The sequence below is a fragment of the Zalophus californianus genome, chromosome 8 (genome assembly GCF_009762305.2).
Source record: "Zalophus californianus isolate mZalCal1 chromosome 8, mZalCal1.pri.v2, whole genome shotgun sequence".
NCBI lineage: Eukaryota > Metazoa > Chordata > Mammalia > Carnivora > Otariidae > Zalophus > Zalophus californianus.
The window spans coordinates 67,199,211-67,216,706 of NC_045602.1; the positions used below are offsets into that span (position 1 = coordinate 67,199,211).

Here is a 17,496-nt window from a genome sequence, read left to right on the forward strand (position 1 = left end):
AAATTGTATCCAAGGTGTAGGGAAGGGTGAATCTTCAGAGCTGGTTTAAATGGAGAATGGGGTTGGGGGGGATTGCCTGCACCCTTCTAGTCCAACAGCTTCTTTATTTTTTAATTTTCTTATTTTCCTAATAAGATAAAGTCCACTGCTTTATTCAGGGTATTTGAACATTCCAGCAAGCTTGGGGGGTTGGGGGGAAGGGGAAGAAACCACAAAGAAAGACAGATGTACAGGGGAAATGTATTATAAACCATTGTTTTCCTTTTTGGTTAAAGAAAAAAAATATTTACGATCAAAATCCCACTCATAAGTAAAAGTGAGATAGAAAAAAAATTGATTGTTTTTAATCTAGCATTTATGTGGATATTCTCATTTCATAGGTACAGTTTATTTGGGTATTACTACCATCCACTGGTAGAATCCCTAAATGGAAAAACAAATATCAGGAAGGAAAAAGCATTACCAAGAGGAAGCTCAAGAAGATGGCTTCAGGAGGGTGGAAGGCCCGCCAGGCACCAGGCCAGGCAGGTCAGTGGAAACAGGCAACTGTGTGCAGGAAGGCCATGTAGCTCTCCTCCAAATCCTGCAGAAGCTCATCAGTTTAATTCTGCATGTCCCCCCTGTGCTGAATGCACTGGCATAGCTCATGGATGAAGAATGTCTCCAGGGTGGCCTCTCCGTCACGGTTCTGGATGTCCATGTTGCTCACAAGCATAGGCTGGCAGATCTCCTGCTCTCTGGAATTTAGATCTTCAAACATCTGGTCATTCACTCTCTCTTCACAGGTGAGGAACAGATCAAACAGATCTTTGCCATTCTGGAAGCTTTCTGGCCAGGGTTTGATTCTCTTATTTCTGTCCAATATACGTAAAATGCCATTCTGTCCTTCCCAAGGAGATCATTGTACATTTAATCTTAAGTAGTTTTGAAATCATAAATATTTGGCACATCACGTGCTGGTCCTGTCAACGTCACGTGAGTTCCTGTTCCAAAGAACTGGACATTGAATCCTTGTTTGCTGAGGATGCTGTGTGCTTCCATGCTCAAGTCTGGTTGCTCGAACACACCACCACCTCCCTCAGCAGCAGCAAAGACACCAACGTGGTGCCCTCCAATGGGCTCTTTAAACCACCTGCAAGTGCAAAACTATGTCACCCCAATGGTGGTTGCAGATTCCAGGCACTGATTAATCGGAGAATAGTCTAGCATCCTGAAAACAGAACTTGGAGTTAAAGATTTGTTTGGTTTTAAACTTCTATTTCTTTCTTGAAATAAAACTGTGCTTCATTTGCGATTTAAAACCCAACATAAAACTTGCTAGAAGCTCCAATGAAGAGGGAGATACATATTCTTCCATAAAAGCCGCACAAGATTTCCTAATGAAAGTTTATGACAGATTAGAGAATGGAGAAGCTAGCTAAATAGTATTACGTAAGTAAAAGTAATCCTGCGACCTCAATTTAATTTAGCTAAACTAAGTGAAGATAAGTACTACCCCAGCCCCACCCTTAGCTTCACCACGGGAGCCCAGAAGCTGAAGAGGAAGGTCAGTCACACAAACCAAAAGGTTTGCATTCCCTACTGCGCCCAGTCATCTGGGATTCCAATAAGCTTCTGAAAGATTCCATTGTAAACAGATTCTTATCCAGTGTCCTAGTACATCATTTTGTTTAGCAAACATTTCTCATTTCTTATGCTAACTAAGTTAATTCATTCAATTTTTTTGTTTCTTCTTGAAGAGACTTCTCCGTGTCTAGCACTGTTCTATAAGCTCCTCGTGGAAGTTATATTTGAGTGTATGGCAGGTAATAAATAATACATTCATTAAAATATATCAGATGATAAATGTTTTATTTAAAAAAATGGCAGGGGAAAGGAATAGACATTGCCGGGGAAATGAATTTAAAATAGGGGTTCAGAGAAGGCCTCCTTGAAAAGGTGACATTTTGAGCAAAGACTTGAAGGTAGGAGCATCTTGGAATATTCAAGGAACAGCAAAAAGTTAGTATAGCTGGAACAGAAGGAGAGGGAGAGGGAAGGGCAAGGTGAGAGAGGGAAGAAGGGCCAGATCACTTGGGAACTCTTAGCTACTGTGAAGACTTTTTGGCTTTCCCATCTCTGAATGAGATGGGAAGCCATTCAAGAGCCAAAGAGTGACATGACCTGCCTTATGTTTCAATAGGATCATTCTGGATAAAGATGATAGGGGATAGAGTGCCAGGGGCAGCCAACCACCTGGGAGGCTCTTGAAACACCCCAGGCCACAGATGATGAAGGCCAGAACTGTGGGTCAGGGTGGCAGCCCCTGGAGGAAATGAGGATGGAAGGAATAACCAGATGCTGATAAGTAACTCCCTGAATGCCATACCAAGGTGTTGTGCTTGTATTTGGCATAGGGAAAACAGAAAGACAAATGCAAAACAAATTTAAATTCAGCAACTAACCTATCAAGGGGAATTTGACTATTTCAGGAGTATTTTATATTAGTAAAGTTTACAGGTACTTTTCAAATATAAAATTTTCAGGTATAGATATTCTGGAAACCAGAAAAGCCTTGAAACCATTTAAAATGCATATCAGATTCTTTGAAAGTATTTATGAATTTGACAAAGTATCTTCTGCAAGGGAAGAATGCCCTAGAAGGAAAAGAAAGATATTAGATTTTCTTTAAAAAAAAAAAAACCAAAGGATATATAAATAGAAAATAGCTGAAAATATACCCAGATGTCACAATGTGCCAGATTATCATCTGATATTTCTAATAAAGATCTAATAAAAGTACCAAAAGTACCAAAGCTCAATGCTAAATGACACAAACCACTTTCCAATGAGAAAAGAGAAGTCAGTAGAAATGAGAAAGGACTCAAAAAAAAAAAAGCGCAAAATATAGCATTAAATGTATGTGACTTTAAAAGAGATTAAGAACTGCATAGCAGAGGTCTTCCCTCTAATATGATAACAGAGATAGAGACAGACAGACAACTACAAAAAATGCTATGTATTCATGAAGGATAACATAATACAAATTTGAAAATGGAATAATACAAAGCAGGAGACATTTCTGAAATGTCAACAAACAGTGCCAATGAATATTGTTTCTGCCAAGGAATAGCACGAGGGAATGTTTTATTCAAGAGTATCCAAGGAAGGGGCGCCTGGGTGGCTCAGTCGGTTAAGCCACTGCCTGCGGCTCAGGTCATGATCCTGGAGTCCTGGGATCGAGTCCCACATCAGACTCCCTGTTCGGCAGGGAGTCTGCTTCTCCCTCTGACCCTCCCCCCTCTCATGCTCTCTCTCTCTCTCATTCTCTCTTAAATAAATAAATAAATAAATAAATAAATAAATAAATAAATAAATAAATGAGTATCCAAGGAAGTAAGAAGTACATTTAAATGGGACATGTTCAGCTATATCAAAAACTTTTAATGAAAAACAGAAAAACAGCTTCTGGGAATAAAAGTGTTACATTTTTGCCCTGGGAAATAAAGTGCTATGCTCTGTATACTCTTACAAAAAATGATTAGAGGTATCCCTGGCTTTTTGAAAGTTCATGTTTCCACTTTGTTTTTATGAAAGACTGACGTTAGTACCTCTTTGTACTAACTGAAAGAAATCCAAAGAGGATTTTCACTTTTAAGAAGAAAGGTGAAAAGTGAAAGTGGTGTTCAGAATTTGTTTTGTAGCAAAACAAATTTATGCTACAGACGCAGTGAACACCTGGAGCAGAGAGCACAGCCCCACCAAGCTCCTTCCCAGGAACTACACTCAGCATCTGAGCATCACTTTGATGTCATCACTTTGAACTGTGTCTGTGAGCATCTGGGCTTTATCTTGATTTATTTTGTGCATCCATTAGCAAGACGTGTCCTAAGGTCTCAGAAAAGCCGAAGAGAGGTGATTTTTTTGGGTCTGGGCATGTTAAAAAAATTTTCCATATTAATCAATGGTAATTGCTTCTTCACTTAGCATCATTTCAGCTTATGAAAGGTTTCACAGGAACACTTTGCTTTCAAATTGAGGGGGAAAACCTGTACTTAGTATTTAATAGCTCAGTTCTCAGTGTTAAAATGAGACGGGCCAAACAACAGAGATTTAACAATTATTTTACTTTGTCACCAAGTAGCCATGATTATTAGCAGTGCCACATGTCTTTTCAGTCTTTGTTTTTTCCTTATCTTTTTCCTAAGTAAAATAAAGGAGAGTTGGTCTCTCCAGAGGGAGAGAAGGAGAGAGAGAATGATTACAATAAATTGCATATGCTCCTTTGATATTTAGGACAAATGTTTATACCATCCTCTTTTCCCTATCAAATTTGTCTACCAGCCTTGGGATATCCTTTATGTTCCCTGATAGCTTCTGGAACATCCCACTTTCTCTCCAATTACATCACCCTTGACAACTTCAACATCCCTGTCCATGACTTTTTGATGACCTGATCTCATATCTTCTCAGCCTGATTGACTTCTTGCCACCTTTCTTCCTTGGATATTGAATCTGCTCAACTTCTCAGATTTTAAATAAATGCCCATCCCCAGCCATCACCCCTTCTCTCATCATTTCTCCCATTCTACTGAATCTGGTATTTGTCCTCAGAGTAATATAAATTCTATCAACTTTCACCTAGTAGTGCTATGGTTAAGGCTACGGATTATAGAGTCAGTCTGCCTAGGTTTAAATCATGACCCTCCCTTCATTAGCTGAGTGACCAAAGACAAATTACTTAATCCCTCTATGCCCTAAATTTCTCACAGGTTTCCTCTGAAGGTTAAATGAGATAATCCACATAAATCTGGCACACATTAAATCTGTGATGAACATTAGCCAGCAGTATCAGTATTCCAATTGGCTTCACCTGTTCTTTGTGGAGCCTGGTCACCATAGTTATCTTGGTTTTCTCCCACTCTGCTTGGTACTAGTCCCTTCTACTTTTCACTTTTTTCCTCTCAGCTCCTGGTTTGATTTAAACCTTGATTACTTCCTGGACCTAGCTGGACTTCTAGACCATCAGGTACACTCAGAAATTTTTTTAAAAGATTGTATTCATTTATTTGAGAGAGCGAGCACGAGCAGGGCTGAGGAGAGGCAGAGGGAGAGGAAGAAGCAGACTCCCCACTGAGCAGGGAGCCCGATGTGGGCTCACGGGGCTCAATTCCAGGACTCTGGGATCACAACACAAGCTGAAGGCAGATGCTTAACCAACTGAGCCACCCAGGCACCCCAGGAATTTTTTTTATAATTAATCTCTCCTTGAGTCCCTATTCCATTCCCCACAACAGCTACTCTAAACCACCTCTATTCTCCTAAAGTTCTCAAATCTTGCCTTGCCTGAAATATTTTTATGACATGAGGTTGTCTCCTACTTCACCAGAGGACAGAGACCACCCTGCTACAAAGAAAACTTCTCCTATACTCTCTGTTTCTTCCCATGAAGAAGGAACCCAATGAATGTAACTCTTGGCCTCTCTGCCCCTGTACTTACTCTACTTTAGGGGAAGTGGAATGACTCACTTGATTGGTAAGTTTGTCCAGAATAAACTAGCATTCTCTAACCAGGCTTTAGATCTCTTGGCAGCCAGCCAGTCCACACAGCCCAGGCCAATCACTCTCTCACTGGCCATAAGAGGTACAGGAGGCCAGCTTGGCCTCTGGAGGGCCTGGGGAAACCTGTAGTTTGGAAAGGGAATATGGCCCTGAAGTCTGAAGACCTCTCAACAGACAGATGTTGAGAAATATTAAAAAATCAAAACCAAAACTGGAAATTTAGAGGAGCTATATAAATTCAGAGGTATGAGTGGACTTTAGAATGTTTTAACCTTGACAGTTGTATGGGCTTTTAACAGCTGCAGTTTGGGACAAATGCTGGCAAGGATATGGAGCAGTAGGAATGCTCTTTCATTGCTGGTGGGCATGCAAAATGGTACAGCCATTTTGGAAGACAATTTGGTAGTTTCTCATGAAACTAAACATACTCTTACCAAAACTTAGAAGCAAGCGAGATATATCTCAGTTGGTAAATGGATAAACAAACTGTGGTACATCTAGTCAGTGGAATATTATTAGGCATTAAAAAGAAATAAGCTATTGGGGCACCTGGGTGGCTCAGTCAGTTAAGTGTCTGACTCTTGATTTCAGCTCAGGTCAGGAACTGTTGTAAGATTGAGCCGCACATGGGGCTCCACACTGGGCATGGAGCCTGTTTAACATTCTCTCTCTCCCTTTCCCTCTGCCCCTTCTCCCACCTTCTCTCTCTCTCTAAAAAAAAAAAAGCTATCAAGCCATCAATGGACATGGTGGAATCTTAAATGCATAAAACTAAGTGAAAGAAGCCCATCTTAAAAAGGCTACATATTATACCACTCCAACTCTATGACATTCTGAAGGAGGCAAAATTATGGAGACAGTAAAAAGATAAATGGTTGCCCGGAGTTTGGGAAGGAGGGATGCATAGGCAGAGCAGAGAATTTTTAGAGCAGTGACATAATTCTAAATACTATACTTGTGGATACATGTCATTATACATTTGTCTAAGCCAATAGAATGTACAACACCAAGAGTAAACCCTAAGGTAAACTATGGACTTTTGGTGATAATGATACATCAATGTAGATTCATCCGTTGTAAGGAAAGTGCCACTCTGGTGCAGGATGTTGATAGTGGGGCAGGTTGTACATGTGTGGGGTTAGAGAATATACAGAAACTCTTCTCTGTACTTTCCACTCAATTTTTCTAGGAACTTAGAACCCCTCTAAAAAATAAAGTCTATTAAAAAAAATACCTATGCTAGGAAGGAGGTTTCCTTGTCTAACAGAGGGTATTTTTAAAAAATACAGATTCTTAGCCCTCATCTCAGAACTACTAAATCATTACTGCAGGAATAGAACATAGGATTCAGTATTTTTTTTGCATACAGTTGTTAAATAATAAAAAGCATCTAGGTAATTATTTTGATCAGACAAGTTTGGGAAACACTGGCTTAGGCTATTCTCTAGCTGAATGCAGTTACATCAACTGATGGCCAAGGATTACAACTGTCAGCTCAGAAGACACAACTCAAGCAGTATTGGTGAATAGGGTTCTAAATGCAGCTCAAAGGCAATAGAATCCTTCTGCATTCCATTTGTAGTTAAAAGGCTACATAACATGCTTTGACCAATGGAATGTGAATGGAAGTGATGTGAGTAAAAGGTGTGTGCTACTTCTGGGCAGAAGTTCTTAGAGGTGGGGTATAACTTGTCAAAATCAAGAATCAGATGCTTAACCAACTGAGCCAACCAAACTAAGGATTAACCAATATCCTTACTGACTTTTTTGATTCTCTAGAAACTTAATGAGAGACTTGATATTAAACTAATACAACTTTTGTCCAAGCTACAACTGTTTACAAAAAATTCAAACCCTATTATTCCTTGAAAAACTCTTCTTTTTTTTTTTTTAAAGATTTTATTTATTTATTTGACAGAGAGACACAGTGAGAAAGGGAACACAAGCAGGGGGAGCAGGAGAGGGAGAAGCAGGCTTCCCGCTGAGTGCGGAACCCGACGCCGGGCTCAATCCCAAGACCCTGGGATCATGACCTGAGCTGAAGGCAAACATTTAACGAATGAGCCACCCAGGTGCCCCCTGAAAACTCTTCTAATTGAGTGAAATATGAAGTGGAAAGGATGAGTTCTGAACACTGTATTTCTTTGAAGTTTAAATCTCAAGGGCAAGAGAATCTGAGTTTGGTCAGTAATTTCTCTTGACTTAAATTTTTAGGGGTTTTAATCTTTAGACTTCTATTTTCCTTGGGAATTTGATAATGGGAGAGAGTTTGTGGTCAAATTTGAAGGGTCTCTGTGTTGACTGTATTTTATTAATGAAGTATCTTGATGGTGCTATGTAATCTCATTACAAGTCCTCTTATATGTGAGATCAAACAATGCTACTGAGTATAATTGGTAAGGAAAATAGGGGAATGAAATTTCAGATTTGGAGTTTTTATAATTAATATACTATTTGTGGTAGTTATAATGTGGCCTGTTTTCTGTCTTGTCCTAGCAGCATCTCTCTCATGTAGGGCTTGCTCCTGGTAGGGAGCTCAGGTTGGTTGTGAAAGCACATATAGCTTAGACCATCCTAGCACCATCCCATAGAGCCTAGACCATTCCAGCACCATCTGATCTTCCCAAGTTCCCTTGTATTTACCTGAAAAATTGAGCCCACAAAGCTCAATTTTAACTGCTACCCTTAGATGAACTCTCTAGTTTTATATACCAGGTGGGGCTCCTTTTTGGGGCATCTTTTTGTAATCTGGTGTTTTGTTTTGTTTTGGCACTCTTGACCTCCTATCACATGTGAATCTTGTTGCTTTCATGATGTGTGCCCACCTGGGTATATTTGGAAGTTCATACCTTGCTACCTAAACTTGTTATTAATGTTGTTTTCGGGTTTTAGATTTTGTTTGTTTGTTTGTTTGTTTGTTTGAAGAAAGAGAGATAGAGCTGTGGCGGGGGAATGGGGGAGGGACAGAGGGAGAGGAAGAGAGTGAATCCTAAGCAGGCTCTGCGCACAGCAGAGAGCCCCATGTGGGGCTCAATCTCATGACCCTGAAATCACGACCTGAGCCAAAATCAAGAGTTGAACACTTAACTGACTGAGCCACCCAGGCACCCCTAGATTTTGCTAATCAATTCGCTCTGTTTTTGTAGGAACATATAGGGACATTTAAAAACTATGCCACTTTCAACTTCCCAAAATCTCTTTGCTTTTTTCTTGACCTTTTCATATAGTAAAGATAATTGTATGCTCACTAAATCTCTTTTCTTCTTTTTTTAAGATCTTATTTATTTGAGAGAGAGAGAGAGAGAGCACGAGTGGGGTGAGGGGGAGAGGGAGAACCAGACTCCCCTGCTGAGCAGGGAGCCTGATGTGGGGCTCTATCCTAGGACTCCAGGATCATGACCTGAGCCAAAGGCAGATGCTTAACCAACTAAGCTACCCAGGTGCCCCCAAATCTCTTTCCATATTTTTTTAAAGATTTTATTTATTTGACACAGAGAGAGATAGCAAGAGCAGGAACACAAGCAAGGGGAGTGGGAGAGGGAGAAGCAGGCTTCCCGCTGAGCAGGGAGCCCGATGCAGGGCTCAATCCCACAACCCTGGAATCATGACCTGAGCCAAAGGCAGATGCTTAATGACTGAGCCACCCAGGCGCCCTCTTTTCGTATTTCTTCTACATTCCTTGTCCCTCCCCTTTGTCCCCCTTTCCCAATTAAGCATGACCAGGGGACTAGTTCTGCCTCGTGAAACATGAATGGAAGTAACAGGTGTCACTTCACAGTGGTGGCAGTAAGACCCCTCTGCATCACCCCTTCATCTCTCTCTTCCCCCCTGGTCATGAGCATATAGCCCAAGGACCGAAGCAACCAGCCTCAATGGGTCTCAGCATGGAGGATAGCAATCTACAGTAGAGTTTACACTAGTGAGAAATAAATTTTTATGTCTTGTGTCACTATTCTCTTGGAGGTGCTACTACAGCATAAACCCAGACTACCCAGACACTTCCCCATCTACTTCCTCTATTCTCCCCTTTCACCTCTTCCTTGTAAATATGCTCAAGTATCTCCTATCAAAAAAAACCTTCCCCTGATCCTACTAGTTCTTAAATTATCATATATCTCCTTCTCGTTCACTGATACATTTCTGGAAGTAAAATCTATATTTGCTACTTCTACTTCCTCACCACCCACTCACTCCTTAATTCCTGGGGATCTGGCTTCTGCTTTCTTCGTTCTTCAGAAATTATTTTCTTTAAGATTACCAATGATCTCCTGCTTTCCAAATGACGTTCAATCCTACTCAACCTCTCTTCTACCAATGCCCTGAACTCTGGTCAAATGGTTTTAAGTCTCTTTATGATCACAGACTCCTTTGAAAATCAGGTAAGTTATGGATCTTATTCTCAGAAAAGTCACATATACATATATAAAACTTCTTATAAATTTCAGAGATTTTGATTAGCACACTCCCCTAAAGCCCATTCATAATTAACCTAGACATCTCTGTACCTTGGATAAAGAATTCTGCTGTGGTCTCTGACTAAGAAACAGGAAAGTGAAGAAAGTCATCCACTCCCACAAAATAGTCACATGGAATATTTTTTCACTTCCCAATCTATTTTCCTATATCACCCTACCCTAAATTTTTGTCTCTCCTTTATTTTTTGCATGTCTGTAGTGGCTTCTTATACTGCCTATTCTCTCATGCATCTCTCTCTTCATTCAATCGTGGAGTACTTGCAGAATAAAAACCAACATTGTGTTCCTCTTATCCCAAAGGATATAACAGGATACTTGGGAAAGAGACATGTTCACATCAAAACTTGCATTATAATGGGCTCCTGGCTGGCTCAGTTGGTAGAGAATGCAACTCTTAATCTCAGGGTTCAAGTGCCATGTTGGACGTGGAAACTACATAAAATAAAATAAAATAAAATAAAATAAAATAAAATAAAATAAAATAAAATAAAATAAAATAAAATAAAATAAAATTTGAGTAATAAGATAAGGAAGAATATGAATAAGTGGGAGACATACTGAACTATTTCTGAGGAAGGGTAAGATACTGATTTCTGTTGGAGAGGGAATACAAACTGGACCTTGAAAGATGGGTTGGGCATTTCTGTAAGTAGACAGAAGAAAGAATCGTGTGTCAAATGGAATAGAACAACAAGAAATACGTAAATATAAATAGAATGTTGGAGAGATCACAAGGAGGCTCCACATGGACTGACCAGAAAGGATATAAAGTTAGATAAAAACAGAATGCTAGGTTGGGGTAGTCCTGTGTTAGCCTTGAGCACCAGGTTAGAGTCTGGGCTTTATTTTGTGAATAACAGAGAGACACTGAATATTTTTGAGCAAAGGACTGACAGAATAAAAATGATCTTTTTGGAGATTAATCTGCTAAGAGTATTTCTTTTTTTTTAATTTTATTTATTTACTTGAGAGACAGAGAGAGCAAGACAGAACACGAGCGGGGTGAGGAGCAGAGAGAGAGAAGCAGACTCCCCACCGAGCAGGGAGCCCAATGCAGGACTTAATCACGGGACTCCGGGATCATGATCTGAGTGGAAGGCAGACGCCCAACCAACTGAGCCACCCAGGCGCCCCTGCTAAGAGTATTTCATGAAGAGATGAGGGACTGGCCAAAAGAAGAAAAGTTACGAGTCTGTGCAATAATCCATGATTTGAACTTGTGAACAACTGAACTGCTTGCGAAAACCAATCTTAGCAAAAGGGGCACAACTGATGTAGGAGGCATGAACATGTGTTGCTTGGATCTCCCTTCATCTGTTATAATGCAGTCAGCTAAGAGCCTCCAACTGCAGCACCTTCAGGACCCACCACAGCAGTATTCTAGCTGAGGTCATCCTCTTCCCTTGGCAGTTCCCACCAATGACTGATAATCACAACAGACATGGTCTAGCCATGTCTACCTAAGGCAGGCCTTCTCTAACAGGTGATCTTTGCTCTGGAGCTCCCCAGTGGGTTGGCTGAGACTTTGCTGGCTGTACATCAAAGTCTGAGGCTCTCACCATCCAATCCTGTTTCCTCACCACTTTTTTCACAGATGTCAGATCAGCATGCAGGTCTGCAGCCTCTCCCTACTCAATCCACCTTCCTCCACCTTTATCTCTCATAGGTCTTACATCCACTCCCTAATAATATAAAAATACTTTGGAAAGAGGGGACGCCTGGTTGGCTCAGTGGTTAAGCGTCTGCCTTTGGCTCAGGTCATGATCCCTGGATCCTGGGATGGAGCCCCACATCGGGCTCCCTGCTCAGTGGGGAGCCTGCTTCTCCCTCTCCCACTCCCCCTGCTTGTGTTCCCTCTCTCGTTGTGTCTCTCTGTCAAATAAATAAATAAAATCTTTAAAAAACATACTTTGGAAATACATGAAAAGTTACACATTATAAAATTCATACAAGTAAAAATTAAATTGATCACAGCACTGAATTAATTGTGTCTAGGAAAGGCATATTCTAAGTTTAATTATTTCATGCATTAGAAAATTAAGAAATGTGGTAATAGTGATTTATGTATTGAGAAAAACACCAAGGTCACTGCAGGTTTGAATAAATTTTCTAGATGCTGAAATCTTTTCTCTGATTTAACTTGAGATGAGAGACTAAAGTAGCTATTTGAACATTTCTTTATTTAGAGGAGCCAATTTATTTTAAAGAGAATGTTTTCATCTCACAACTGAAAGTAATAATGGAATAAATGGGAGGAGCAGGGCAGTTCTATGAGACAAGAGCTGCAGCTGGGGTTCAGCAAATATGAGAGTTAGTACAGACACTAAAAATATGTCCATCAGAGAAGATTCTTGAAGCTTCTTTTGAATATATTTTGTTTGTGTTCATGAGACATATCTCTGAAAATGGAAAGATATTCCTGTCATGGCAGTATTGAAAGGTATATATATATATATATATATATATATATATATACACAGACACATATCTGCCACATAATACACTAACTTGATAATCAGAATTTAACGGAAACTCTATATGACAGACCATCTCACACAATCAGCTAAACATAACCACTCTTCCTGTTTTGTTTGATTGGGGAAGTTATAATGTAATGCTAGAGGTATATTTTGTATGTGTGTTTAGGCTAAGGAGATTAGTTGGTCATTCAGTTTCAACTGTTCAGTGGTAATTTAGGAAAGAAATTGTTATATTAAAGTAGTTTTGAGCTAATAAAGAACTGTTTGCTTGAAGGCCCCATCCTTACCTTCCTATTTTTAACTGCTATCCAATACAATAGTTTCCTTTTGAAGCAGACCTTAGTAGAAGTTGAAACATTTCAATGATATAAATTCAAATTATCGGGCATCTGGGTGGCTCAGTTGGTTAAGCATCTGCCTTTGGCTTAGGTCGTGATCCTGGGGTCCTGGGATCAAGTCCTGCATTGGGTTCCTGGCTCAGGGGGGAGTCTGCTTCTCCCTCTCCCTCTGCCCCAACCCCCTGCTCGTTCTCTCTCTCAGATAAATAAATAAAATCTTTAAAAAAACTCAAATTATTGCCTCTCATTAATAAAATATTTTAAATAATTACACAGTCCTCCTAACCCTCTAGCATGACCTCTCGCCTGCCAGCTTCCCATTTTATACATTCTCTTTCCCAAATTATTTTCTTCCTTACTCTACAAATTCCCAACTTTCTACTTTTTCCTCACACCTTTCACATCTTTTCCACACTCTCTACTCTCAACTGAGGACATTGCCTCATACTTCTCTGAGGAAATAAAAGCCTAAGAAGTTGCTCATTTTGGGAGGGACGTGGACCATCACAACCTTGCAGCCCTCAAGGAGGGCCCGTCTCCCTCCATTTTGCCATACCTTCGCTGGCCTGGCCATCAGCTCTCCCTGGAGCACGGCACGGAATTCAGGGATGCGGCACTGAGTCAGGTCTCAGGATTCTGCCCTCCCAGAAAAAATTTTGCCATGATTGGATAGGACCGCAGAAAAATTTCAAACCTTCAACCTGTTCGCTTTTACATCCGTGAAAATGAATCACTGTTGGAACAAAAGTTAAGAGATTTAAGATAAGAAACACAAGAATGGAACCAACAGTCTGGGCAAACCAGAATTTGACATTTCATAAGGAAAAGGAAGAATTTATTCACTCACAACTAAAAGTTAAAGGCCTGGGACTGAGAGCAGGATCAGGTCAAAAAGCAACATTAGATGCGGAAGAAATGGCTGACTTTTTAAGGAACTTTTAAGTACAAATTTTCAGAAGCACATGTATTATAAGAGACTGGTAGAAGTGTAATTTTCCCATCACCTTCTTCATGGGAAAAATGGCCCTGGGGAGGGTTTGGAACAAGTTTAAACCAAAACAAAAGAAGACCAGTGCTTAGAGCCCACCCTGGCCCACCCACCAGTGTCCGAGTTTCTAGGAGAAGCAACTGCTTGAATAAAAAGTTCATTTTATAAGGGCTCTAAAAACTGGTGAGTGAGGGTTGCCTGGATGGCTCAGTCGGTTAAGCGTCTGCCTTCAGCTCAGGTCATGATCCCAGATCCCTAGAATGGATCCCCATGTCACACTCCCTGTAAGGAGCCTGTTTCTCTCTCTCCCTCTTCCTCTCCCCTCTGCTGGTGCACTCTCCTCTCTCTCTCAAATAAATAAATAAATAAATAAATAAATAAATAAATAAATAAATAAATAAAAATATTAAAAAAACAAACAAACCTGTGAGTGAACGGAGTTCCACACCTTCTTCATGGGGACCCCCTGGCTTATGTCAGCACAGGGTAGACCACAAGAAGGGGCGTCCTGGTGAGCCATGGGCCACACAACTCTGTCCCAACTGTGGATTCTGAGCTGGTCCTTGGTCACAGACATGGTATTAAATAAAGCCCAAGCATGTGTACCTGCAAAAAAGAAAAAAAGTTGCTCATTTTTGGATTCCCAAATCTGTATGTCTTTTCCTTCTTCCCTCCTGGTTCAATGTGAGGAGTATCTCTCCTATCATTTCACTCCTGCTGTGGATCCAATCCCTCACTCTCTCCATCATCCCTCCCTTTCTAATGAATAATTCTGATCCCAAAACAAACGTGTTAATATCCGTCATCTGTAAAAAAACCCCTTCTTGACTTCTATCATCTTTAAACTACCTTTCCTTCTTTTGTTTCCCCTCACAGAAAACTTCTTGAAATAGCCTATCTCTAAATGCTGTCTCTACTCCCTCCCCAGGTCACTCTCGAATCCTCTTCAATCTACCTTCTTTGTCCCACCACGCCTCGGACTTTGTGTATCAGAGTCAATGATTACTTCTATATTGTCAAATCCACTGGTCACTTTGGTCCTTATCTTTCTTAATTCTTCAGTTGCATCTCTCTCCCTGGAAACATTCTCCCCCTTTAGCTTCTGTGATGCCGTTCTGTACAGAAAAGAGTTAAACTAGCAGGCCTGAGATTGCTGTCCTTTGAAGGGGCTTGCAAGGTTGGCCCTTGGCTAGCATTGGAAAACTTGATTTTCAGTAGTGTTCCCTTTTTCCTTAACTGATAATGATAGCTCACTGTGCCCAGACCAAGGGTACATACATGATTAGACCCAGATAAAACTCTTGGGCACTTAGTCTCTAATGGGCTTCCTTGAACAGAAACATCACACATGTATTACTGCATTTTCACTGCTAGGGGAAGAGTATACTCTATATGACCCCTCACAGGAGAAAGAGGGCATTAAGGAAGCCTGTTCATGGATTCTTCCAGACTCCACCTATGTCTTTTTCTCACATGATCCAGCACAACGTATTTACTGTAGCACTGTGATAAATCTTAGCCATGAGTACAACCATATGCTGATTCCAGTGAACCTCCTAGTGCATATCCAAACACAGAGCTGGTCTTCACCACTCAGTCCTGGTTTTCCTTTTCTTATACTCCTTTATTGGTTTCTTGTGCTCTGTCCCACTTGGAGCCTCAAGGTTTTACTCTCTTCTCTATCTATGCTGTTTTTCAGGTGATCTTATTTGTTCCCTTAACATTAAATAAAATATCATCCATATGCTGACAACTTCCAAATTTGTATCTCCAGCCTAATTCCTACCACTAACTCTAGAAACTGATACCCAAAGCTCTCTTGAATCTTCACTTAGGGCGTGTAGATAAACTCAGTATGGCCAGTATGGAACTCATGATTGCTTTTTCACAAACCTGGTCCCACCCTCCATTTTCCCCATCTCAATGATGAGTCTACCATACATGCTATTACCAAAGGCAGAAATCTGGGAGTCATCTGTGACTCTTCCCTTTCTCTCATGCCACATTCTATCACCAAATTTTGTTAGTTTTACTTTCAAAATATCTCAAATCTGACACTTTTCACTATTTCACCTTGATACAAGTCATCATCATCTCTCACTGGACTACTGAAATAGCTTCCTAATTAGTCTCTCTTCTTCCATTCTTATCCCTGTATAATCCATTCTCCATTCAGAGAAATCCTTTGAAAGTTCAAATCAAATGATGTCATTTTCCTGATTAAAAACTTGTCTACTGATTTCTATTGCACTTGGAGTAAATCTAAATTCTTGGCCCACTTATTTGGTTAGAAGAAAAAGTAGGTACTCTTTTATTGAGAAAAAAACTGGGCTTGATCAAGAAACAAAGGTCAGAGTACCTACAGCAGAATGAGTGAGGGGGGATCAAGATATAAGAGGAAATATATAGAGAGAGGGGTCTTTACTTGCAAACTTTGTTTTTTTAGTATTTATTATACAAGTCTGTGCTCCCGTATGGAAGCAAAAGTCATATTAATATTCTCTAATGAACTGATCATTTACAAAATGAGTCCCAACTCAAATATTTTTCCATATGAAACACCAGTACTTACTTTCCCTACCCTGTCTCATTTAGTTGCTCCTCAGTTGACATCCTCATTGGTTTGAACTTTGAGATTGTGGTAATATCCCCAAATATAAAACAAGTGCAAATCAAAGAATTGAAAGAATTTAACTGCACATTTTGCTACAAGTGCAAGATTTCATGAAGTTGATGAAAGTAATGTTAAAGGATTCTTCCAATCACACATAAGTCTGTTGGCAAGTGAGATTGCAATCATACCAGTTATTAAGAGGAGCAGAGTAAATAGAAAAGGAATGTATTTCAAAAAAAGAATAATTTGAATATTAAGCAATTAAGGGAAGTCATTAGGAAGATTGATGAGGCTCTTGATAATTTTGGTTAAAATGACTTTCTGCCTATTAAGAGAGTGAGAAAAAAAGAGGCCACAGACTGGAGAAAATACTTGCAAGTTACATATATGGTAGAGGATTTATCCCCAGAATATATAAAGAACTCTCGAAACTCAGTAAGAAAACAAATATGGCTCCAAAAAATTGGATGAAAGATGTTAATAGGCAATTCACCAAGAAAGATAAATGAATGGTAAATTAGTACTCAGAAAAGATGCTCACCTTTATTAGTGATTAGGAAAATGCAAATTGGAAGCATAATGAGATACTATTACACTCCTACTAGAAAGGCTGAAGTTAAAAAGACTGACTATACGGAGGAGGCAAGGATGTGGAACAACTAGAAGTCTTGTACACTGGGGCACCTGGGTGGCTCAATCGGTTAAGCATCTGCCTTTGGCTCAGATCGTGATCCTGGGGTCCTGGGGTTGAGCCCCACATCGGGCTCTCTGCTCAGTGGGGAGCCTGCTTCTCCTTCTCCCTCTGCCCCCCCCACTCGTGCTTGCTCTCTCTCTCAAATAAATAAGTAAAAATAAAAATAAAAAGACAAGAAGTCTTGTACACTGCTGGTAAAAATGTAAAATGGCAGCACATTTGAAAATACATTGCAGTTTCTTAAAAGTTATACATATACCTACCATATGATCCAGGCTGTCTTCTCCCACATATTTGCCCATGAGAAAAGGAAAATAATGTCCACACAAAGACCTATACATTAATATTCATGGCAGTTTTATTTGT

The 17,496-nt window shown here is 40.1% G+C and overlaps 2 pseudogenes; one reads left to right on the forward strand and one right to left on the reverse strand.

Moving 5' to 3' along the window:
• Window positions 1–226: 226 nt before the first annotated feature.
• Window positions 227–1,628, reverse strand: LOC113938452 (annotated as a pseudogene).
• Window positions 1,629–9,875: 8,247 nt separating this feature from the next.
• Window positions 9,876–13,914, forward strand: LOC113938453 (annotated as a pseudogene).
• Window positions 13,915–17,496: the final 3,582 nt, after the last annotated feature.